The 25,311-nt window shown below is 45.4% G+C and overlaps 1 pseudogene; it reads right to left on the reverse strand.

The window, feature by feature from the left end:
- Positions 1 to 18,965: 18,965 nt before the first annotated feature.
- On the reverse strand, positions 18,966 to 21,916 carry LOC122924906 (annotated as a pseudogene).
- Between the last annotated feature and the right edge of the window lie 3,395 nt (positions 21,917 to 25,311).

The following is a 25,311-nucleotide window of genomic DNA, read 5'->3' on the forward strand; positions in this document are numbered from 1 at the left end:
CCTCTCACTGATATTACGATACTTGATTATGATATCTGACCATGTCCTAAAATGAACACTGTACGAGTGAGAAAAAAGACTATTGAATGTTATTTTCTCACTTACTTTATGTACTGGTAAGCTGAGGGATGTGATATCTGGCTTCTAGAATATAGGCCCTTGTAGATAGAAATCAGATTCTATGGTTCCAAGATAACGTGCGCTGATCTATAACAGACAGAGGGACCATGTCCTTTATTGCATTACGTCTAGCATATACATAGAGAAAACCTAGAAGTCAGGGTGTATAAAGCTGCACAAAGCCCAGCATCCATATCTAATAAAGGGGGAACTTTCACTGCTTTTTTACTTCTGGAACATACTCCTCATACTCCGACTGTGGAGATACTGTAGGTGGTACACTCTACTCGGTTCTTCAGAATCATAGTAATTCAAGTTCTGTACTTGCAAGAGCCATCAACAACTGTTACAGACTGATCTGTACAGAGTGTGGCTTCTCTATACAAGCAATATATATGCTGTATATCAGTCAGCACTTGTTAAACGCTACTCTGAAAGTTAGATGGCATGCTACAAGACACACTTCTACATAGTGTTTACATGTGAGAGCCATTATTGTTTGGTAACAAGTGCTGTTAACTCATGCAGCTAATTAATTAGACTAATGATGATAGCGCTGCAATACTCTGCAGTGCTGTACTCAGAGTATCACACATTTGTCCATGGCACTCTTGGGGTTTACAGGTGCTGTACTACAACACCAGAGATGAAAAGTTAACATCTAAGGATGAGCGAATTGACTTCAGACGATTCATCGGAAGTGGATTCGTAGAAAACTTTGTTGTAATACTGTCAGGAGCGGGAGCATAAGCTATTTCCTAGTCAGCAGAAGGACCAGGTCCTTTATCCTATAGTATCCAGCCTTTTTATATAGCATAAGCTATTTCCGAGTCATCAGAGGGACCAGGTCCTTTATCCTATAGTATCCAGCCTTTTTATGTAGAATAAGCTAATTTCCTAGTCAACAGATGGACCAGGTCCTTTATCTGCCTAGGATTTAGACTCTACCCTCTCCAGAGCCCATACATTGTACGCTTTACCCAGCAGCAGGTCCTGGTCGGTAGTCAGGGCTCTTGTTCTCTCTGGTATCAGCCATTCCTCCAGCCTGCAGGTAAGATGAGCTGTGAGGAGACAGTGTGGTGGAGAGCTCAGACATGTCATCTCTGGAGATTCTCCTCCATTACACACAGGAAATCCTTCTCTGCTCCTCAGCTTAGTATGATGGGGGGGGGGGGGGAGTAGTGGGGGTTGTCATCATGCGGTGGAGGAGAATGAATGGAGCGGGGCCCGGCCTGAGCTCAGCTCTCTCCAGTCTCTTCTCTAGGGCTGGTTTCACATGGGCGTTGCGGGAAAAGATGCGGATGCGTTGCGGGAACATGCGCGATTTTTCTGCACGAGTGCAAAACATTGTAATACGTTTTGCACGCGCGTGAGAAAAATTGGCATGTTTGGTTTGGGTTAGGTGTTGTGTAGATTGTTATTATTTTCCCTTATAACCATGTTATGAGGGAAAATAATACATTCTTAATACAGAATGCTTAGTACAAGGCTGGAGGGGTTAAAAAATAAATAAAGAGATTTAACTTACCTTAATCCACTTGTTCATGCAGCCTGGCTTCTCTTCTGTAGTCTTCTTTGAGGAATAGGACCTTTGATGATGTCACTGCGCTCATCACATGGTCCATTACATGATCTTTCACCACAGGTCCTTTTCCTGTGCACAGAAAAGTTGAAGACAGAAGAGAAGTTGGGCTGCGTGAGCAAGTGGATTAAGGTGAGTTAAATTATTTTTTTTAACCCCTCCAGCCCTATTGTACTATGCATTCTGTATTAACAATGCTATTATTTTCCCTTATAACCATGTTAAAAGGCAAAATAAAAAAGATAAGTCTCCTAGCAACAATGCGTGAAAATCGCACCGCATCCGCACTTGCTTGCAGATGCTCGCCATTTTCACCCAGCCCCATTCACTTCTATGGGGCCTGAAGAATATAGAACATGCTGCGATTTTCACGCAACGGACAAGTGATGCGTAAAAAGCAATGCTCGTGTGCACAGCCCCATAGACGTGAATGGGTCCGGATTCAGTGCGGGTGCAATGCGTTCACCTCACACATCGCACCCGCGTGGAAATCTCGCCCGTCTGAAAGAGGCCTAGGAGTTGTGGACACAGCTGAGCACAGCCCAGAGTTGGGACCAGCATCTATCAGACATTTATCTCCTGTGGAGCCACCAGAAATCTCAATGTTGGGGCCCCTGGAATCCATGTGGTGGGGGCTCTGAGAAGCGGGGCCCCTCCAGGCTCAGGAAGTGCGGTTCTGGAGGTGACATCTGGTCTTGTCCCCTGGATGATTTCCTCTCCTCTTCTCATAAAGGCGCCTGCAGTGCTAGAAGCCTCCAGCTCCTCCAGTTCTCTCCTCTTCTCCTGAATGACAACCAAGGATAGACAGGAAGGAGATCAGCAGAAGAATATTAGACCTCACCTTGGAGATCATCTCCCTGCTGAGCGGAGAGGTGAACTTTTCTAGATTTCTCTCCTCTTTATTGTATTCTGTAACAAGTCAGATATCGGGAAGGACAATCCATCATAGGAAGAGTCCAGGGTCCTGGAGAACGGCCTCCAGACCTTCCAAGTGATGGAGAACCTGAAGATCAGACCCCAGTATGGTGAGTGATGTATCATGTGACCAGGGACCAATAGTCATGTAGGAACCATGAGAAGGTAAGTAGGCACGTTGTACCCAGGAGGAAACGACCATAGGTGAGCACATGGCACCTGAAGGGTTTATTCCCTAAGTGTCTCTCTCCATCCACAGGAGTACACAATAGTGAAGAAGACATCGGGGGACTGTGTGACTCCCATCATCCATCTCCAGGAGTCAGGAGGGTGGAGCAGGACCCCTCCCCCCATCTCAGAGCCTCCACCTCACCCCCTGATACATGAGCAGAAGATCCTAGAGCTCACCCACAAGATGATGGAGCTGCTGACTGGAGAGGTGACACTGCTGGGAATGCTGGGAAATTCTCCAGTAAAAGCACTGGAGGGGTCTGGGTGATGACGGTGTCATTGTGTTGTCAGTTTCCTATAAGGTGTCAGGATGTCACTGTCTATTTCTCCATGGAGGAGTGGGAGTATATAGAAGGACACAAAGAGGCCATGGTGGAGGAGCACCAGCCTCTTATATCACAAGGTAAGACCCGTCATGTGCAGTGTATACACGTGTGTGCAGTGACATGTAATGGAGGAGCACCAGCCTCTTATACCACAAGGTAAGAGCCGTCATGTGCAGTGTATACACGTGTGTGCAGTGACATGTAATGGAGGAGCACCAGCCTCTTATATCACAGGGTAAGAGCCGTCATGTGCAGTGTATACACGTGTGTGCAGTGACATGTAATGGAGGAGCACCAGCCTCTTATACCACAAGGTAAGAGCTGTCATGTGCAGTGTGTACACGTGTGTGCAGTGACATGTAATGGAGGAGCACCAGCCTCTTATATCACAGGGTAAGAGCCGTCATGTGCAGTGTATACACGTGTGTGCAGTGACATGTAATGGAGGAGCACCGGCCTCTTATATCACAGGGTAAGAGCCGTCATGTGCAGTGTATACACGTGTGTGCAGTGACATGTAATGGAGAAGCCCCAGCCTCTTATATCACAAGGTAAGAGCCGTCATGTGCAGTGTGTACACGTGTGTGCAGTGACATGTAATGGAGGAGCACCAGCCTCTTATATCACAAGGTAAGAGCCATCATGTGCAGTGTATACACGTGTGTGCAGTGACATGTAATGGAGGAGCACCAGCCTCTTATATCACAGGGTAAGAGCCGTCATGTGCAGTGTGTACACGTGTGTGCAGTGACATGTAATGGAGGAGCACCAGCCTCTTATATCACAAGGTAAGAGCCGTCATGTGCAGTGTATACATGTGTGTGCAGTGACATGTAATGGAGGAGCACCAGCCTCTTATACCACAAGGTAAGAGCCGTCATGTGCAGTGTATACACGTGTGTGCAGTGACATGTAATAGAGGAGCACCAGCCTCTTATATCACAGGGTAAGACCAGTCATGTGCAGTGAATACACTGTTGTGCCTTGTCATAGGTGTAAACATTTATATATGAGTATTCTAGTTATAAGGGGTATTTATGGCCTATGAGAAGCCATGGTGGATCAAGTTCACTATTCTATATGGATTTTGTTTTTATTTAGGCCAAAATGAGTTCAAAGGAAGGTTACTGAGTATAAAGGTTCTTCCTTGCAGATGTGAGCCAATCTGGAAGGGAGTGTTTCTTACCTCATCTCATGGATTTATGACAGGAGATAAGAATTCCCTGGACGCAGCTGGTACTAATTACCTATACAGTTAGGTATTTATTAATGAAGCAGAAAATCTGTGTATTCATATAATCAACCTTAGTTTTGTATAAAAAAAAATCAAAAAGACATATATATTTCTTTATCTTATATTGTTATATATTCTGAAGGACCTTGATGTATCCGGTGTCTTGTATATATTTCTCGCTAGGAGAATATTCCTTTCTAAAACAGCGTTAATGAGGATTCGTTCAGAAGAAGCTGTGTTATTCTATTACTAGCGCTTAATCACTGTTAGACAGCTAGAAGATACCCAACACCTGTGGTAGTATAGGCCTCAATTGTATTTCTTATCTATAACAATGGATTTATAGGTTGGGAAACTGTTGCTGGTTCCTCCAAGTCTGGATTATAATGGCTTCATGTACCGAGGTCAAATGTATAGAATGCAGGATGATGTCAGTCATGTATAAGTTAACCATTTCTAGTATGATGCTAATGGCTTATACAACAGTGCCACCTAGCTGTAAGTAGGTATCATTACACCAGTAACAGAACCGTATTCTGGGAAATGCAGTGACATCATCAGCCATTATCATAGTTACACGTCCATCCGACATGATTGGAAAACTCTGCACTTTGTTTAAACTGATGATCTATCCTCTGGATAGATCATCAACATCTGATCGGCGGGGGTCCAGGACCCCGCCAATCAGTTGTTTGAGAAGGCAGCGGTGCTATAGCAGCGCCGCAGACATCTCACTGTTTACCGCTGGCCCAGTGAAGTCACAACTAGTTTCAACTGGCCTGGGCGAGGCTAAGCTCCATTCAAGTGAACGGAGCTTAGCCGCGTCCAGGCAAGTTGATATTAGTTGTGACGTCACTGGGCCAGTGGTAAACAGTGAGAAGGCCGCGGCGCTGCTGGAGCACCGCTGCCTTCTCAAACAGCTGATCGACGAGGGTCCCGGGTATCAACCCCCGCCGATCAGATGCTGATGATCTATCCAGAGGATAGATCATCAGTTTAAACAAAGTGCAGAACCCCTTTAAGACTCTGCAAAATATCTGCCTCTGGGTAATGTGTGTTTTTGTTAGATGTAGAATTAATATAAATTAGTTGGTTTGATTCTTAGCCAATCCCCGCTTATTGTGGACGGATAAGATTAGTTGCTACATCAATATTATCACTATTCAGCAACAATGCATATTGCGGAATAAAAATTATATTGATTTTCAGAAGAAACTCTCTGTTGGGAATCTATATATTCCCTAGTCTGATATCAAGCCGATAATTTATACGTTTATGTCACAGGGCGCCGGCGACGTGATCTTCCTGCACTGGGCCGCCAGAGTCCTGCCTCTCTCCCTGAGCGGCGATGCACGTGGCGTCACCGTCTCTCAGGTAACAGCGGACAAAGCAGACCCAACCGCGCTCCTGCTGTCTGTACTGTCGGCGTCCTCCATTCCCCTGGCAACTCGGTGCTCAGCTTCTGTGTCTGAGCGGGTCATGTGACGCTTGCCACATCACATGACCTTAGCCTTTAACTATTTATACAGGCATCCTGCTGGCCACAGGTTGCCTGTGATTTTGGTCCTGTGCCTATTGTTACTACTCAGTGCTTCTGCTACTCTGGATTTTGACTCTTGGCTTTTGTTCCTGACCCAACCTCGCCTGCCCTTGTGTACTGACATGACCTCCAGGTTTGACCCTTGGCTTATACTCTGACCCGTCCTTGCTATTCCTTGTGTACTGACGTGACCTCCAGGTTTGACCCTCAGCTTGTACTCTGACCTGTCCTTGCTATTCCTTGTGTACTGACATGACATCCTGGTTTGACCCTAGGCGTGTTTGTTTACCGTCATTGTTACCCCTGGTCACCTACGTTAGTGTTGATCTCTGGCATTTCAGTATTGCTTCTGACACTTTACGTGACTTCGGATCCATCTGCGGGGTTCCCTCCTGCTGCCTCTGCCTGGCTATATTCTGTCTCTGTCCGCTCTGCCTCTCTGCACTTATAGAAGTTAGGGACCGTTGCCCAGTTACGCCCCGTCGCCTAGGACGGATAGTTTAAGTAGGCAGGGACAGAGGCGTGGAAGGCAGCTAGTGGGTGCACTACTCTTCACCTCTCCCTAGTGCATGACAGTTTAATGCAATACTATCAAACACCCCGAGATTTGTTCATAGTTTGGCAGAGCAAGGGTTCGTATCCGTCATTTTATTTATTGAATTTCTGCATATAATCAGTTGATATATAGCTTTCATATTTAAGCAGAATTGGCATATTTCGCATTGGTTTACTAGAGAGCATTGGTAAATTTGTGGTGTGTCAGCAAATTGGGTACTACATTTCATTGTATAGTCTTTACATTATTATTAGTCATATATTGTATAATAAGTCATTTATACTTTTTCATAGACGCTGGTACCGTATTTTTACTAGTTGCACAAAATAATTAGGTTCTCAAACATTTTTTTTTTTTTAAAGGGGTTTATATATCCCCCTTGGATCAAAAGTTTCAAGGATATTTTTTTTTCCTTTGATCCTTTCTTTGATATAAGGCACTTGCTATATCCTGAGATCGAGTTAATTCTTAAATTATTTGTGCAAATAGGAACACGCCTCAGATTCTCTACTGTCTGAGCCATCCAGGCTTGTTCAGAGTAAAAGCAGTTTTAAAGAGTAGACTAACCTGGCGTCTGGGTGCTCAGACCTTTCCCCCTGCCTGGAGATTAAGGAACCACGGGCAGGTTGGGGGACCGTGAGGCTTCCAAACCTACCGCTTTGACAAAAAGTAGTATCTGGATCGGCTGAAGCAAGAGGTTTTGGGTCACTGCATCTCCTTGAGGTTTCCACATCAGGGGAAGTCTGGCCAGAGGCTATTTGCTGGGTGAAATACATCAGAACAGCGAAATGGAAGTGAAATTACCGTCACACACACCAGCAGAATATTGATAAATGCACTGAGATCATCTGCCTTACCTCAATAAGTAGAGGACACTCCAGTAAAGATGGCCTTGCGAATCGCCTGGTAGTCGTTTCACGGTGAACTGTGCTTGTTTGCTGTTCGCCGAACAGGCGAACATATGGCGATGTCCGCCGGCGCCATATTCTTTGCATTGTGCAGAACTTTGACCCATGACACATCCATCAGGTGGGACAGGACAGCCAATTGAGACATTTCAGCACATGGACATACCACCTACCATATAAATAAACCCGATTTGGCCGCCATTTTACATTCAGTTTTTTGCCAGTGTAGAGAGAAGTTGCTGTGTGGAGCAGGGACAGACTGTTAGAGAATATAGACACCAAATGCTAGCTAATAGGGCCAAAAAAGTCCTTTTAAGGACTGATACAGGTGTGCTATAGATAGGTGAGACATACTTATAATATACTTTCTAACATAGAAAGTATATTATAGTGCATTTGTATTGTGCAGCAGTTGTGTGCGGTTCTGCTGCGATACTGCAGCTATACAGAGGGGCAAACGCTATTGGAACAACTTGCAACTGGTGTGATATACCATACCAGTTTCCCCCAAAAAATATGATTGAGGCAGGGGTGGGTGCGATATACCTAGAATATAATTTCTATATGGCGCATTTGCAGCTATACAGAGTGACAAACGCTATTGGAACAGCTAATTGCAACTGGTGTGATATACCAGTTGCCCCCCCCCAAAACTTAAGGGGTTCTATATACCTGCTTCCACAAATACTGCTCTTATATATGGACTTTGTCACAGGGTCGGGCAGGTGCACCAGGCCGGAGCCTAAGTGGGAAGTTGGAGAAGGTGCGTGCGATTACGTTAATAGATGCACCAGAGTTGGTTGAGTGGCTTACTCAGCCTTCCGCTTATGCACCCTCCTCATCCTCTGTATCTGCACCCTACCCACCCTCTGCTGTGCCAAAGACACCACCACTACCAGCATAGCACCTCCACTCGAGTCAGAGGAATTATTTTCCCATCAATTCCCAGACCTTACCGATGCGCAGCCATTCTTGGCATCGGATGAGGAAGAGGAGGTAGCAGCGGCCGCCACCCAGCGGTCTGACAACAGTACCCAGATCGGCCCAAAGAAAGTGGTCCCAGCTGTTGCTACCTACACCGAGATCTTTAATGTCAGTGTTGGTGAAGGTGACGATGATGACGTGTTGATGGAGGTCATGTGGTTGCCCACAAGAGAGGAAGAGGAGGAAAGTTCAGAGGGAGAGACAGAGCAGCAGATTGTGAGGAGAAGCAGGCAGAACTCGCAGTGCACAGGAGGCAAAAAGCAGACTGCAAATGTATCTGGAGCAAGCCATCCACCATGCACGATCACATCTTGTGCTCCCAGGATGCCGGCACATGGCTCAGCAGTGTGGGCTTTTTTTAACGTGTCAGTTGCTGATAATAGTGTTGCCATCGGCAGCCTGTGCTATCAACGTATAAGTCGCGGTAAGCCCAACACTCACCTAGGGACGACCACCTTAAGAAGGCACCTGACCTCCCATCATTGAGCCCAGTGGGAGCAACGCCATCAGAATCCACAAAGCCACACTCCTGGTGCTCCATATCCTGCCTCTTCTCTCTCCACATTTGTCCTCCACCTTCCACTGTGCCGTCGTCCCGTTCATCTGGCACAAGGCAGGCTTCCGTGGCCTAAATGTTCGAGTGTAAAAAAATGATGACGCTGGATAATCCTCTTGCCCAACGGCTGACCACTGGCTTGTCGGAACTGCTAGCCTGCCAACTGCTGCCATATAAATTGGTGGACTCAGAGGCCTTTAGAAAATTTGTGGCCATTGGCACACCGCAATGGAAGGTCCCCGGAAGGAAATATTTCTCCCAGAAGGGCATCCCTGAACTATATGGCCACATTCAGCGGAAAGTTAATATATCTCTGGCACACTGTCGGTGCCTACACACATCTGACCACAGACACGTGGTCTAGCAAACACGGGCAGGGAAGGTACATAACTTTTACTGCTCACTGCCGAGCGTGCTGAAACAGGGCAAAATGACACACGTGCATAGCACATATCCTGAACTTAGTCGCGCAGCGATTCGTTGCCAAATACCCTGGGGTCCAGGATGTCTTGCGGCAGGCCAGGAAAATCTCTCGCCATTTTAGAAGATCTTACACGGCCATGGCTCGTCTAGCTGATGTTCAGCAGCGACACCACTTGCTCATCAGTCGTCTGATTTATGACTGCCTGACGCGCTGGAACTCCACCTTGTATATGCATTATAGGCTGCTTCAGCAAAAACATACCGTTAACAACTACCTGTACGAACTCTGCGGCAGGACAGGTTCTGGGAAGCTTGTTCTTTTTTTCAGTGCGACAGTGGCTGCTCATGCGCGACGCATGCAGACTTCTGCGGCCATTTGATGAGATCACCAAACTGGTCAATCGCAGACAGGGCGCTATCAGTGACATCGTACCTTACGCCTTCTATCTGGAGCTTGCATTGCGTTGTGTCATTGATCAAGCTGTCGAGGAGCAGGAAGATGAGGGAGTCGCAATGCTGAATGAATTCCCAGGGGGGGCTACTCCATCTGAGACAATTCAGTCTAACAAGGAGTCAGAGGAGGCTGGTGCCTGGGGGGAGGAGGAGGAGGAGCAAGGAAGCAGGCCCGGCCACTACATGGTAGACAGAGTTGTGAATTAGGAGTGCCTGTTTCCAGCGCTGGAACTTCTGAAAACAGCTGATCAGCAGGAGTGCCAGACCTCTGCCCATTTGATACTGTTGACCTATCCTAAGCATCTCAATAAGCAAACACCAGTAAACCCCCTTCAAGAGACAGTATTAGACTTTAAATTATAAAATAACTTTTTTAAAGCCTGTTCGTTGCAATTTTTATGCATCATTTTATGCACATTTGTGACTTTCTGTGGGTTTCTAACACTGTCAACCTGTCACTGATGATATTGCAGATAGCTGGAAGTTATGGATAAACATGCGACTGGTTTGATCCCAAACTAAGGAGCATAAAGGTGACCCCTGTAAAACCCTAAGAGCTCACCCTGACTGCTCAGCACATACAAGGGTCTCAGAGGTAGACTGTTGCATGCCCACGTACCTAGACTGTGTGACACCTGAAAACCCTATAATAGTGAGGGGACACGACCACCGGCTCCCTGCACTTACTAGGGAGGGAGTCAGGGTCACCTAGAATCAAGCCAGCAAAGAAACACAATACAAGAAAGGACTTATCTGAACCAGCAGTAACAGAAGTCTCCAGCAGTGATCACTTCAATCCAGGAAGTAGTATAAACCGCAAAGTGAGGCAGTATGGGAGGGAATATAAAGGGAGGCAATTAGTGTGAATAGGTGCCAGCTGGGAGAAGGAAAGGAGATGACAAAGTGAAAGCAAAACAAAGAACATTATGTAAGAGGTACAGAAGAAAGTCTGCCAGACCTTCTTAGAGAGCTGGCGGTGACAGTACCCCTCCCTCTACGAGTGGACTCCGGACACTCAGAGCCCACCTTCTCAGGATGGGACCTATGGAAAGCCCTGATGAGACGAGTGGCCTTAATGTCCGCCACTGGGACCCACATCCTCACCTCAGGACCATAACCCTCCCAATGAACGAGGTACTGGAGAGAACCATGGATAATGTGAGACTCCACAATCCTAGAGACCTGAAATTCAAGATTACCGTCAACAACAATCGGAGGAGGAGGCAAAGAGGAGGGTACAGTGGGTTGGACATAAGTCTTTAATAGGGACCTGTGAAAAACATTATGGATCTTCCAAGTCTGAGCAAGATCAAGACGGAAGGCAACGGGATTGATGACCGACAAGATCTTGTAAGGCCCAATAAACTTAGGACCCAACTTCCAGGAGGGAACCTTCAGTTTGATATTCTTTGTAGACAACCACACCAGATATCCCACATTCAGGTCCGGACCAGGCACACGTCTCTTATCCGCCACACGCTTATATCTCTCACTCATCCTCTTCAGATTACCCTGAATCTTTTGCCAAATAAATGACAAAGACGAGGAGAATTTCTCCTCATCAGGTAAACCAGAAGACCCCTCTCCAGAGAATGTCCCAAACTGCGGATGAAACCCATATGCACCAAAATATGGTGACTTATCAGAGGACTCCTGGCGACGGTTATTTAAAGCAAACTCAGCAAGGGACAAAAAAGAAAGAATACCAACCCTCCTGATTCTCCGCCACAAAACAGCGCAGATATGTCTCCAGATTCTGATTGACGCGTTCGGTCTGACTATTCGACTGCGGGTGAAATGCAGAAGAGAACGACAACCGAACCCCCAAGCGAGAACAGAAGGCCTTCCAGAATCTGGAAACAAATTGCGCGCCCCTATCAGAAACGATGTCTGAAGGAATGCTATGCAATTTGACAATGTGATCAACAAATGCTTGCGCCAGTATCTTAGCATTGGGTAACCCAGGAAAGGGAATGAAATGCGCCATTTTGCTAAAATGGCCCACTACTACCAGAATCACAGTCTTCCCCGAGGAACGAGGCAGGTCCGTAATGAAGTCCATGGACAGATGCGTCCAAGGACGGGAAGGAATGGGTAACGGGAGGAGAGAACCCGATGGCCGTGAATGAGGGACCTTGGCACGAGCGCAGGTCTCGCAGGCTGCCACAAAACCCTCAACCGTCTTACGAAGAGCCGGCCACCAGAATCTCCGAGCAATGAGATCCACTGTGGCTCTGCTCTCCGGGTGCCCAGCAAGGACAGTATCGTGGTGCTGCTTAAAAACCTTGTGTTGTAAAGCGAGAGGCACAAACAACCTCCCAGGGGGACAAAGATCAGGAGCCTATGCCTGGGCTGCCTGAACCTCTGCCTCCAAATCGGGATAAAGAGCAGAGACGACCACCCCTTCAGCCAAAATGGGACCCGGGCCTTCAAAGTTCCCCCCTGTAGATGCGATTTTTTTTTTTTTAAACCCCTAAAAGGTTTTAATAACAGCGTCTAATATACCTTCTACCTGGTCCTCTGGTGGTCCCTTTTGCTTGGATCGACCACCAGAGGACACAGGCAGCTCTGTAATAAGTAGCACCAAACACCACTACACTACACCCCCCCCCTGACACTTGATAACCCCTGATAACCCCATATTAGACTCCCTGATCACCCCCTGTCATTGACCACCCCCCTGTAAGGCTCCATTCAGACGTCCGTATGTGTTTTGCGGATCCGATCCATGGATCCGCAAAACACATACTGACATCTGAATGGAGCCTTACAGGGGGGTGATCAATGACATATAGCCCATATAGACTCCCTGATCACCCCCCTGTCATTGATCACCCCCCTGTAAGGCTGGCTCCATTCAGAGGTCCGTATGTGTTTTGCGGATCCATGGATCGGATCTGCAAAACACATACGGACGTCTGAATGGAGCCTTACAGGGGGGTGATCAATGACAGGGGGGTGATCACCCCATATAGATTCCCTGATCACCCCCCTGTCATTGATCACCCCCCTGTAAGACTCCATTCAGACGTCCGTATGTGTTTTGCGGATCCGATCCGTGGATCCGCAAAACACATTTGAACCTCTGAATGGAGCCTTACAGGGGGGTGATCAATGACAGGGTGGTGATCACCCCATATAGACTCCCTGATCACCCCCCTGTAAGGCTCCATTCAGACATTTTTTTGGCACAAGTTAGCGGAAATTGATATTTTTTTATTTATTTATTTTTCTTACAAAGTCTCATATTCCACTAACTTGTGGCAAAAAATAAAATCTCACATGAATCCAAATGCGTAAAATTTTTTAGACATTTATATTCCAGACTTCTTCTCACGCTTTAGGGCCCCTAAAATGCCAGGCCAGTATAAATACCCCACATGTGACCCCATTTTGGAAAGAAGACACCTCAAGGTATTTTGTGAGGGGCATGGCGAGTTCATGTGACAAAAAATAAAATTTTACAAGTTAGCGGAAAGGGAGACTTTGTGATAAAAAAAAACAAAAAAAATAAAAATTCTGCTAACTTGTGCCAAAAAAACCCACAAACTTCTATGAACTCGCCATGCCCCTCACGGAATACCTTGGGGTGTCTTCTTTCCAAAATGGGGTCACATTTTTGGTATTTATACTGCCCTGGCATTTTAGGGGCCCTAAAGCGTGAGAAGAAGTCTGGAATCCAAATGCCCTCATAAAAGATACTCATTGGAATTTGGGCCCCTTTGCGCACCTAGGCTGCAGAAAAGTGTCACACATGTGGTATCGCTGTACTCATGAGAAGTTGGGCAATGTGTTTTGGGGTGTCTTTTTACATATACCCATGCTGGTTAAGAGAAATATCTCTCTATAATGACAACTTTGTATTAAAAAAATGGAAAAAGTTGACTTTTAGGCCTCATGCACACGACCGTTGTGTGCACCCGTGGCCGTTGTTCCGTTTTCTGTGATTTTCTGCGGACCTATTGACTTTCAATGGGTCCGTTCAAAACTCGGAAAATGCACCGTTTGTCACCCGCCTCCGTGATCCGTGTATCCTGTCCATCAAAAAAATATGACCTGTCCTATTTTTTTGACGGACAACGGTACACGGACCCATTCAAGTCAATGTGTCCGTGAAAAAACACGGATGCACACAAGATTAGCATCCGTGTCAGTGATCCGTGTCCGTAGGCTACTTTCATACAGATGGATCCGAAGATCCGTCTGCATAAAAGCTTTTTCAGAGCTGAGTTTTCACTTTGTGAAAACTCAGATCCGACAGTATATTCTAACACAGAGGCGTTCCCATAGTGATGGGGACGCTTCTAGTTAGAATATACTACGAACTGTGTACATGACTGCCCCCTGCTGCCTGGCAGCATCTGATCTCTTACAGGGGGCTGTGATCAGCACAATTAACCCCTCAGGTGCCGCACCTGAAGTGGTTAATTGTGCGTATCATAGCCCCCCTGTAAGAGATCAGGGGCTGCCAGGCAGCAGGGGGCAGACCCCCTTCCCTCCCCAGTTTTAATTTCATTGGTGGCCAGTGCGGCCCCCCCTCCCTTTATTGTATTATCATTGGTGGCCAGTGTGCTCCCCCCCCCCCGGCTCCCCCTCCCTCTATTGTATTATCATTGGTGGCCAGTGTGCGCCCCCCCGGCCCCCCCTCTATTGTATTAATATGTGCGGCCTCCCCTCCCCGCCCCCGATCATTGGTGGCAGCGGAGAGTTCTGATCGGAGTCCCAGTTTAATCGCTGGGGCTCCGATCGGTAATCTTGGCAACCAGGACGCTACTGCATGGTTACTTAGCAATTTTAGAAGCATCATACTTACCTGCTGCGCTCCTACTGGTAAGTGACAGATCATTAAGCAATGCGCCGCACAGACCTGTCACTTACCTGTCACTTAACAGGGGGCTATGATACGCACAATTAACCCCTTCAGGTGCGGCACCTGAGGGGTTAATTGTGCGGATCACAGCCCCCTGTAAGAGATCGGGTGCTGCCAGGCAGCAGGGGGCAGTCATGTACACACTTCTTAGTATATTCTAACTTGAAGCGTCCCCATCACCATGGGAACGCCTCTGTGTTAGAATATTCTGTCGGATATGAGTTTTCACGATGTAACTCAAATCCGATGGTATATTCTAACATAGAGGCGTTCCCATGGTGATGGGGACGCTTCAAGTTAAAATATACCATCGGATTGGAGAAAACTCAGATCCGATGGTATAATAGGGACTCCTGACTTTACATTGAAAGTCAATGGGGGACGGATCCGTTTGCAATTGCACCATATTGTGTCAACGTCAAACGGATCCGTCCCCATTGACTTGCATTGTAAGTCAGGACGGATCCGTTTGGCTCCGCAGGGCCAGGCGGACACCAAAACGACTTTTTCCTTCACGTCCATGGATCCTCCAAAAATCAAGGAAGACCCACGGAAGGAAAAACGAACACGGATCACGGAACTACGGAACCCGTTTTTGCGGACTGCAAAAAAAAAAAACGGTCGTGTGCATGAGGCCTTAGAGAGATATTTCTCTCACCAAGCATGGGTATATGTAAAAATACACCCCAAAACACATTGCCCTACTTCTCCTGAGTACGGCGATACCACGTGTGACACTTTTTTGCAGCCTAGGTGGGCAAAGGGGCCCAAATTCCAATGAGTACTTTTAGTATTTTACAGGGCATTTTTTACACATTTGGATTACAGACTTCTTCTCACGCATTAGGGCCCCTAAAATGCCAGGGCAGTATAACTACCCGACAAGTGACCCCATTTTGGAAAGAAGACACCCCAAGGTATTTCGTGGGCATAGTGAGTTTTTATTTTTTTGTCACAAGTTAGTGGAATATAAGACTTTGTAAAGAAAAAAAAAACAGCATCATTTTCCGCTAACTTGTGACAAAAAATAAAAAAAGTTCTATGAACTCACTATGCCCATCAGTGAATACCTTAGGGTGTCTACTTTCCGAAATGGGGTCATTTGTGGGGTGTTTGTACTGTCTGGCCATTGTAGAACCTCAGGAAACATGACAGGTGCTCAGAAAGTCAGAGCTGCTTCAAAAATGCGGAAATTCACATTTTTGTACCATAATTTGTAAACGCTATAACTTTTACCCAAACCATTTCTTTTTTTACCCCACATTTTTTTTTATCAAAGACATGTAGAACAATAAATTTAGAGAAAAATGTATATAGAAATGTAGTTTTTTTTATAAAATTTTACAACTGAAAGTGAAAAATGTCATTTTTTTGAAAAAATTTCGTTAAATTTCGATTTAATAACAAAAAAAAGTAAAAATGTCAGCAGCAATGAAATACCACCAAATTAAAGCTCTATTAGTGAGAAGAAAAGGAGGTAAAATTCATTTTGGTGGTAAGTTGTATGACCGAGTAATAAACCGTGAAAGTAGTGTAGTGCAGAATTGTAAAAAGTGGTCTGGTCATTAAGGGTGTTTAAGCTAGGGGGGCTGAAGTGGTTAAACAGGTCCGGGATCAGAGGAAGCGGATATGGGTCACAAATTGTGATACAGTTCAGCTCCCTGAAATCCAGACAAGGTCTTAAAGAAACATCTTTGTTCTTAACAAAAAAAAAAAAACAGCGGCAACAGGAGACTTCGAGGGTCGGATGTGTCCCTTTCTCAGGCTCTCAGAGATATAAGTACGCATAGCGACTCTTTCAGGTTGGGAGAGATTGTATAAACGAGATTTTGGCAGCTTGGTGCCTGGGATGAGATTAATAGGGCAATCGTACTCCCGGTGAGGGGGCAGCCCCTGGACACCACTCTCGGAAAACACATCTGAAAATTCAGAGAGAAAAGAAGGTACAGTCTTGGTAGAAACGTCTGAAAGAGACGCCGTGAGGCAAATCTCTCTGCAAAAGTCACTCCAACCATTTATTTGCCTTGCTTGCCAATCAATGGTGGGGTTATGTTTAGTAAGCCAGAGTAGCCCCAACACTAGAGGAGTAGGTAATCCGCTTAGGACGAAACATGACATATCCTCAACATGAGCATCAACAACAGTCAAACGGATATTGTGAACTATGCCCTTTAACGATTTTTGAGAAAGTGGAGCGGAATTGATAGCAAAAACAGGAATATCCTTTTCCAAAGTGCATACCTGGAAACCATGTGTTATAGCAAATTGAATATCAATGAGATTGACAGCTGCTACACTATCTACAAAAATCTCACAAACAATGTTCTTGCTATCTAGCGCCACCCTGGCAGGTAGCACAAAACAGGAACTACAAGCAAACGGCAAACCTTCAATTTCCGCATCAACCTTGCCAATAGTAGCAAATGGAAAGTTTTTAGAGTTTTTTTTTTCTTTTTGTTTCTTTATTACCCTCAGAAAACTCCTTGAATCTCCTAGAGGGGCAAACATTAGCCAAATGATTTATTCCCCCACAAGAGACACAAACCCTCCTCTGAGAGCTGAATCCTCTACTATCAGAGGCAAGCAAACCCAGCTGCATGGCCTTCTGCTCAGAGGGGATTGAGAGAGACTGAGGCCCCTGCACACTGAATGAGACTGCTCCACTGTCCTCGGACTGAATATGACATGAAGGAGTGGTCTCTCCTCTGTCTCTAAGACGCCTGTCAATATGCCCAACGGCAGCAAAAAGGCCCAAGACTGAGCGTTATCCCTGAGCAGCGAGATGATGATCCCCACCCTCTGCTCCTCATCACCAGAGGAATGGGGAAGTAGGCGAAAATGGAGTTTGCAAGCCTCTCTAAAGCAAACAAAATTCTCACTACCCCAGGAGAACGTATCCGGAAGCGAGATCTTAGGCTCTGAACAAACTCCATGAACGCAAGCAGAACCGGTCACCTGAAACTGAGACACAGGTTTACGGAGATCTGCTACCTCCAGTGAAAGACCCAGCATGCGGTCAATCAAGGCTGAAACTGGATCCATGCTTAAGACGGTAATGGGGGTTTATAATGTCACGGATGATATTGCAGATAGCTGGAAGTTATGGATAAACATCCGACTGGCTTGATCCCAAACTAAGGAGCATAAAGGTGACCCCTGTAAAACCCTAAGAGCTCACCCTGACTGCTAAGCACATACAAGGGTCTCAGAGGTAGACGGTTGCATGCCCTCGTACCTAGACTGTGTGACACCTGAAAACCCTATAATAGTGAGGGGACACGACCACCGGCACTTAATACGGAGGGAGTCAGGGTCACCTAGAATCAAGCCAGCAAAGAAACACAATACTAGAAAGAACTTATCTAAACCAGCAGTTACAGAAGTCTCCAGCAGTGATCACTTCAATCCAGGAAGTAGTATAAACCGCGAAGTGAGGCAGTACGGGAGGGAATATAAAGGGAGGCAATTAGTGTAAATAGGTGCCAGCTGGGAGAAGGAAAGGAGATGACAAAGTGAAACCAAATCAAAGAACACCATGCAAGAGGTACAGAAGAACATCTGCCAGACCTTCTCAGAGAGCTGGCAGTGACACAACCCTTTTCTAAAAAGGAGGTGGAGCTTAACAAAAGGGGCATGCCCTCCACAGCCCTTAGCTGGTCTAGTATTGGATTTTTTTGCCACATGGTCTTCTAGAAGATATTCCATAGTTCATAGAAGACTGGAGTATAGAATGCCTCCAGTGCCTGGGAATTAACATCCTGCTGAGGAAGGGTTGAGGGGACATGTAACCACTGCAGCCAATCACTGCCCATAGTGGTAAAATGTCACCTGTGTGGCACGTGACTCAGGGACATAATGAGTGGGTGACATCACTACTACAGGCAGCGATTGGTTGCAATGGTCATATGCCTCTCCCACCTTTCCCTCAAAAGGATGATGATTCTCAGAGACCTAGGACCTGCAGAGTTAGCAATGGAACCAGGATGCAGTGACACGGACAAATATGAACCCTACTGCGGGTCTGGCAGCTATGAAGGGGTCTATTAAAAAGTTTAAAGTTGAGAAACCCCTTTAAAATACAGTTTAGTGAATTGAAAATTGCATTGTTCTGCAATGACATCCTGAGAAGATCCCCGTAGTCCAAAACTCGAAGTGCAACTGCTGAAATTCTTTGGTCTTTAAAAGGACATTCTTGGAACCACAGAAAGAAACAACAAAAATTATTTCATAAATGAAACGCTTTATTGTTAAACATTCATGGAGGACACTTCAGGGCGATGCTAAATAACATTATGTGCAATATAATGAAAACAGCAGAGTTGTTTTATTATGATTTCAGACATATCTGAAATGTGGGGTCCACCTCTTGGATCTGCACCTATCTTTAGAATGGAAGTGTGGGGGGGGGGGGGGGGGTGCCCTGATCTTGTCCTATTGGCCACTATATCAAAGATCCAAGATGCAAGATCTGGTCTGGTTTAAAAAAACTGCCAAAGTTCCTGCCCTACTGTTTCTGGAATGACCACAGGGACAGATATGTGTACAGCCATGCCCAGATACAGCAGCAGCAGCCAAAACAGACTGCTGAACATGATGGAAGATTATTCAACCACTGCACCAACCAGATGCAAATCAGCAAACTGATAGACACCAACTGAACAACCAGGTTTAGTTGTATCTGTGCTGTGCCCTTTCCTCAGCACATACCCTGACCCCATAGCCTTCTGAGTAGACAGAGTGGACGAGCCGCAGGAATGGGCTCATGCTGCTGCAGCTACCACTACACCTGCTGCTATTACTACTACTCCTACACAGGCGCAAATCTCCTGCCTCCTTGTCTGTTATGTTTGTACTCCTGCTGCTGCAGCTACCACTATTCCTGCCGCTATTACTACTACTCCTACACAGCTGAAGTTCTCAAACTTTGTCAGGTTAAATATTGTTCTGCTCCCATTACTACTACTCCTAAACAGGTGAACATCTGCCTCCTTGTCTGTCAGATTTCATACTGTACTGCTGCACTTACTACTGCCACCATTGCCACTACTGCTACTCCTACATAGCCGCAAATCTCCTGCCTTGTGCGTCATGTTTTATACTGTACATCTGCCACTACATCTACTACTACACCTGCTGCTATTACTACTACTCCCTGCACAGCTGCGGATCTCCTACTTTGTCAGGTTAATATTGTACTGCTCCCATTTCTACTACCCCTACACAGATGCACATCTCCTGCCTTGTCCGTCAGGTTCAGTACAATACTGCTGCTGCTCCCCAAAAAGTGAGCATTCTTGAACTTCTTGTTCAGAACAAGCCATTGCTTCTGACACCACCCTGAGTGTAAACACTGCCAGACATCCACCCCAATAGACAGGTGTTTTGGATGATTTATTTTATTTTAAAAAGCATAACAAAGCCAAAAGAGCAATGTGTTGTTAAACAGTTTGCTTATTACCACCGGCCACCATCTGTTTATCCATATCTATATATTTCACTGCCACTTTAAGATTGCCAATGCTGCCTTGACGTTAAAGCCCTACAAGACTTCAGAATGACATTCACAATTTATTAGGGCAATCTGAGCACTGTCACTTTGGTTTGAATTTATTTGTACCCAAATGGAATCTGCCGATTTCAGAAATTTGCTCCTGTGTGACTTCTCTGATGTGTGACAAGATGTTTTTTGTGCAAAACATTTCCCACATTCTGAACATGAATAAGGCTTCTTTCCTGTGTGAAATCTCTGATGTTTAACAAGATTATATTTTTGTGTAAAACATTTCCCACATTCTAAACACAAATACGGCTTCTCTCCTGTGTGACTTCTCTTATGTCTAACAAAATTTGATTGATCTTTAAAACATTTCCCACATTCTGAACATGAATATGGCTTCTCTCCTGTGTGATTTCTCTCATGTATAACTAGATTTGATTTCTTTGTAAAACATTTCCCACATTCTGAACATGAAAATAGTTTCTCTCCTGTGTGAATTCTCTCATGTATAACAAGATTTGATTTGATTTTAAAACCTTTCCCACATTCTGAACACTTAAACATCTCTCCTGTGTGACTTCTCTCATGCATAACAAGAGCTGATTTTTGTGTAAAACATTTCCCACATTCTGAACATGAATATGGCTTTTTTCCTGTGTGACTTCGCTCATGATTAACAAGATATTTTTTGTGTGTAAAACATTTCCCACATTCTGAACACATAAACGGCTTCTCTCCTGTGTGACTTCTCTGATGCCCAACAAGATCTGATTTTAGTGTATAACATTTCCCACATTCTGAACATGAATATGGCTTCTCTCCTGTGTGATTTCTCTCATGTATAACTAGATTTGATTTAATTGGTAAAACATTTCCCACATTCTGAACACGAAATATGGCTTCTCTCCTGTGTGACTTCTCTTATGTCTAACAAGACCTAATTGATCTTTAAAACATTTCCCACATTCTGAACATGAATATGGCTTCTCTCCTGTGTGATTTCTCTCATGTATAACTAGATTTGATTTAATTGTAAAACATTTCCCACATTCTGAACACGAATATGGCTTCTCTCCTGTGTGACTTCTCTTATGTCTAACAAGACCTGATTTTTGTGTAAAACATTTCCCACATTCTGAACATGAATATGGCTTCTCTCCTGTGTGACTTCTCTCATGTATAACTAGATTTGATTTATTTGTAAAACATTTCCCACATTCTGAACATGAATATGGCTTCTCTCCTGTGTGAATTCTCTCATGTATAACAAGATTTGATTTGATTTTAAAACCTTTCCCACATTCTGAACACTTAAACATCTCTCCTATGTGGCTTTTTTTATGTCTAACAAGATGTGTTTTATCTGTAAAGCACTCCCCACATTCTGAACAGGAGTATGGCTTCTCCCTGGTGCAAATTCTTCTATATGTAGAAAGACTTGATCTTTTTGTGAACTCTTTACCACAGTGAAACATTTCACCCTCTTTCTGGTCAAGAGAAGGTTCCTCATGATTAGGAAGATTATATGTACTGTGAAGTCCTGGATGTACATTAATATTTTCTCCTGAAGAGCGCTGCATATCTTCATCTTCTACTTTATAATTTAGTGACAACAAATTTCCTTCAGAATTTGTACTGGGATTTTCTGCTAAAATAAAAAAATTTAAAATTTGTGGCATTTTTAATAATCTAGAGTAGACAAATTTATAGATTTCCTATTAGGCTGGAAGTGTATCCAGCAGGAACTAGAGGTATATAGTAAGTCATGTATTTTCAAGACACTTCTGGCTTTGGTTCAAAAAGCAGCACAAAAACTAAATGTGTGATTCCAGCCATTTGAAGTTTTCTATAACACAAAGTTCTGGTCTACATCTAATTTTATTACCCAAATCTAGCTAAAAACCGTGAAACCCAACAAGCCTGTCTTTAGACAACATATTTGACATTTCTATGCCAAGTGGGCATCACACTAATACAATAAGTTTACATAATAGGATCTATCACGACATTCCTCATCACAAACTGCATTCATTATTAAATCAATCTCTTAGACCTGATGGACCTGGTGTTTTTACTAGTAAAATCTATACTATAATGCCCACCTATGGATTACCTGACAAGCTCTTTTTAATGTACCTCCTCCTCTGCTGCTGATATCTCACACTGCAAAACCCTTTTAACCATTATGAAAAAAAATAATAATAATCCATACATCTTTGCAAAGCCTCAATGCACAATGACAGTACACGAAGGTCACTGGCGGCATGTAATTCCTGCACGAGGTACATATAAACTCATCATGATATCACAGACACAAAAGCTGTGCCTGCATAATCCCCGGTGATAACTGTCAGCTGGATAAGGGAAACACTACATGATGTGATGGGGACATCTCCAATCAAAGAGCAGCACAGCAGGTGATCAGATTCTCCTCCTGCCCTGAAGGACACCAAGGGCAGAATCTGAAGTCACTTTCTCCATTCATGATTCCATACCTGTGGTGAGCATCTCCTGGTATGTCCTCCTCCTCCTCACTCTTACACGGGGGATCGCCAATCATCCTCTCTTCTTCATCCTCTACTTTAATATCAGTCAGATCTTCCCCCTGATTTGTCATCTGTAACAATTCAGTACAATAGAGCAGACAGGTGGGAAATCTAACAGATCCACATGAGAGACCCCCACAATCTATGACCCCTCTATGACTGCAGGAACCCCTATATAGATGTGTATAGGGCTCAGCTCCATCTACCTGAAGATTCTCCAGGACCTTCTCCTCTGGACAGTCCTGGGAATATAGAGGATGGGGACATCTCTCTGGTGGATTTCTCCTCCTGGATCCATCTATGGAGACACAAGCACACAGTGACTGAATACATGGCCTCCTGTAGATCTGTCTATAGATCAGACTCTTCTCTCAGCTCCTTCACTTCTAGGTTTATATATCGGGGGGAAATAACAATATTCTGTGTCTCACCACCTATGCCGAGGTCTCAGCACCTAGCAGGCCACAGGCCCAAAGTATCCTCTGGTCTATGAGAGCAAATGGCAGGCAGTTGGATGATGGCTCCTTTTCCACAATAGTACATTTTAAGAATGAGCATACAGATATATATGGCTGGTGGGAGTGAATCCTTTTATGAGCCTTCTACAGCACTGTGGACACCTCTGCTTTTGGAGGTAAATTTCAAGAGATAGAATCCACATCAAAGTACAAGGCTCACTAATGACTAGTGCGCGGAGGAGAAGACGACTATCTAGTCTGATCCCACAGAAGAGCTACTGAAGAACAAACTGCTGACAACATTACTGCCGACAATGATGGAAAAGGAGAGACAGACGACAGATCCTCCGATCATCTTCCGTAGGAACTGGGTTAGGGAAGAGATGAAGATCTCAACAATCATCTACTGCATCAAAAAGGGGCATCTGCACCGAGACATCCCCCAACAGCTCCTGGGGGAGAATTACTTTAGCAGGAAGCCACCGGAGATCCTTCAGGTGAATGAAGCCCATCAATATGTCTGACTTACAAGGAAAATTCAGAGACTTAACGTCATGTGTAAAGAGTCTAACCTGTGGTGCTCCTCCATTACATGTCACTGCACACACGTGTATACACTGCACATGACGGCTCTTACCTTGTGATATAAGAGGCTGGTGCTCCTCCATTACATGTCACTGCACACGTGTATACACTGCACATGACGTCTCTTACCCTATGATATAAGAGGCTGGTGCTCCTCCATTACATAACACTGCACACACGTGTATACACTGCACATGACGGCTCTTACCTTGTGATATAAGAGGCTGGTGGTCCTCCATTACATGTCACTGCACACACGTGTACACACTGCACATGACGGCTCTTACCTTGTGATATACGAGGCTGGTGCTCCTCCATCATGACCTCCTTGTACAGATCCTTGTGTCCTTCTATATACTCCCACTCCTCCATGGAGAAATAGACAGTGACGTCCTGACACCTTATAGGAACCTGACAACACAATGACACCGTCATCACCCAGACCCCTCCAGTGCTGTTACTGGAGAATTTCCCAACAGTCCCAGCAGTGTCACCTCTCCAGTCAGCAGCTCCATCATCTTGTGGGTGAGTTCTAGGATCTTCTGCTCATGTATCAGGGGGTGAGGGGAAGGCTCTGTGATGGGGGGAGGGGTCCTGCTCTGCCCTCCTGACTCCTGGAGATGGATGATGGGAGTCACACAGTCCCCCAATGTCTTCTTCACTATTGTGTACTCCTGTGGATGGAGAGAGACACTTAGAGAATAAACCCTTCAGGGGCCATGTGCTCTCCTCCGGGCCTCTCCTCCTGGGTACAACGTGCCTACTTACCTTCTCATGGCTCCTACAACATGACTATTGGTCACATGACACAGCACTCACCATATTGGGGGCTGATCTTGAGTTTCTCCGTAACTTGGAAGGTCTGGAGGCCGTTCTACAGGACCCCGGACTCTTCCTATGACTGATTTTCCCTTACTGATGTCTGACTTGTTACAGAATACAATAAAGAGGAGAGAAATCTAGAAAAGTTTACCTCTCCGCTCAGCAGGGAGATGATCTCCAAGGTGAGGTCTAATATTCTTCTGCTGATCTCCTTCCTGTCCATCCTTGGTGGTCATTCAGGAGAAGAGGAGAGCACTGGAGGAGCTGGAGGCTTCTAGTACTGCAGGCACCTTTATGAGAAGGGAGGAAATCATCCAGGGGACAAGACCAGATGTCACCTCCAGAATCGCACTTCCTGAGCCTGGAGGGGCCCCGCTTCTCAGAACCCCCAAGACATGGATTCCGTAGGCACCAACATGGAGATTTCTGGTGGCTCCACAGGAGATAAATGATGCAGGTCCGACCTCTGGGCTGTGCTCGGCTGTGTCCAGAACTCCTAGAGAAGAGACTAAAGAGATCTTAGCTCAGGCCGGGCCCCGCTCCATTCATTCTCCTCCTGAATGCAGGGGCCCCTCACCAGGACAGTCAGGGGCCAGCAAATGAGTTTAACTCCCACTATCCCCACAACTATTCCCCCCATCATACTAAGCTGAGGAGCGGAGAAGGATTCCTTGTGTATAATGGAGGAGAATCTCCAGAGGTGAC

This window comes from Bufo gargarizans, chromosome 1, assembly GCF_014858855.1.
Source record: "Bufo gargarizans isolate SCDJY-AF-19 chromosome 1, ASM1485885v1, whole genome shotgun sequence".
Lineage (NCBI taxonomy): Eukaryota > Metazoa > Chordata > Amphibia > Anura > Bufonidae > Bufo > Bufo gargarizans.